Here is a 313-nt window from a genome sequence, read left to right as displayed (position 1 = left end):
CGGGACCGGGCGGGGCCGGGCGGGGCCGCGGGGTCAAGGGTCAGCACCTCCCTGGTTGCCGTGGCGCCCGGGGGCGCGAGGCGCCGGCGCTGTGGCTGGTAGCTTCCGGCAGAGTGTTCGGAGCTGCACATCCCGACCAAGTGCTCGGGCTTCGGGACGTGGGCGCGCCAGCGTGAAGCTGGGACCGCGCCTGACAGGAGGTCATCCACACTTGAGGACTACCCGAGCGAGGCAGAGACCCGATTTCGATCCTGCAGGGCGGGGGACTCTACCGTTGCTGTACCCGGATGCCCAGCGCTGGGCACAGAGTCGG

Source organism: Tupaia chinensis, unplaced genomic scaffold, assembly GCF_000334495.1.
Source record: "Tupaia chinensis unplaced genomic scaffold, TupChi_1.0 Scaffold139602_1, whole genome shotgun sequence".
NCBI classification, from domain to species: Eukaryota; Metazoa; Chordata; class Mammalia; order Scandentia; family Tupaiidae; genus Tupaia; species Tupaia belangeri.
Note: the sequence above shows the minus strand (reverse complement) of the source record.